Source organism: Eumetopias jubatus, unplaced genomic scaffold (genome assembly GCF_037043125.1).
Source record: "Eumetopias jubatus isolate StellerSeaLion01/CBP00866 unplaced genomic scaffold, mEumJub1_p1.0 scaffold_3, whole genome shotgun sequence".
NCBI classification, from domain to species: domain Eukaryota; kingdom Metazoa; phylum Chordata; class Mammalia; order Carnivora; family Otariidae; genus Eumetopias; species Eumetopias jubatus.
This window is the reverse complement of record NW_028274809.1, coordinates 169,938,646-169,939,610: the sequence shown is the minus strand read 5'-3', so window position 1 is coordinate 169,939,610 and position 965 is coordinate 169,938,646. Positions and strand designations below refer to the sequence as shown.

Below are 965 nucleotides of genomic sequence, written 5' to 3'. Positions count from 1 at the left end.
TCAGAAAATCCTGACATTAATAGGACTGGGTTATGTACTTATAAATATAGCATTCAGTAAGAAAAGCTTAGTTTAGCTCAAAGTAGTTAGAAATATTAGAAATATTGGCAGGACAGTTGTGTAAAAAAGACAGATTACCTTTTAAAGAAGACCTAGAGTAACTAAATAAAAGTTTGTGTAAATTGGGACAAAACGCTAAGCATAATGAGAAGAGAATGAACAAGGTTATCCTTATTTCAAAGGTATATAAGTCTCTCTAGTAATTAATTCTGTGTCATACCAAGAGTAGAAAATTTAGCTGTTTAAAGTAGGATATTAGCTGATGCTTATGACCCATGTGCCCTTGAAGAAGTAGGTTAACCTTGCCTTTAGCTTCCTCTCAAGTCAAATGTGGGTTATATGAGATTATATAAACCTATAGCCTAGAACAGCATACTCAATTAATTAAAACCATTATTCTTATTGGAGAATAGGATAGTTTATTTATTCAAATATTCTGGCTAGCTTTGTGCAGTGGCAGTATCATAGCCAATGAGGTTTATCCGAGGCGCGATTATTGCTAATTGAAAACAAATATTCTGGCTAATTGGGAAATATAACATATGCTATGCACAGGATTCATTTTTAATACAATACAGATTTGAATGAGAAGTCACAAAATAAATTAGAAGAGAAACACACTTAAAAATTCAGTGTTTCAATTCAAAATAACCATTATTAATATAAATTACCCTTTTATTCTAAAGATTTAGATGTCTCATTTAATCATCTTTATGCTTTATTTGAGATTTAATAGTCTTTGTCCTTGTTTAATAAATTGTTAAATTCTTCCATGACATAATCTCTCTCTGAAAACATGTCAATTTGATCAATATATGCCCTGAACTTTTTGTACATTTTATTTTACAATCTAGTTAATAAGTAGGATGTACATATGCATTCTCTATTTCCTATATTTATTAGAA

The 965-nt window shown here is 29.6% G+C and overlaps 1 non-coding gene across 1 annotated transcript; it reads left to right on the top strand.

The window, feature by feature from the left end:
* The first annotated feature begins 502 nt into the window (after positions 1 to 502).
* On the top strand, positions 503 to 641 carry LOC114211557 (U4 spliceosomal RNA). The gene has a single exon (XR_003609788.1). It is a non-coding gene; the product is annotated as a U4 spliceosomal RNA (small nuclear RNA).
* The last annotated feature ends 324 nt before the right edge of the window (positions 642 to 965 follow it).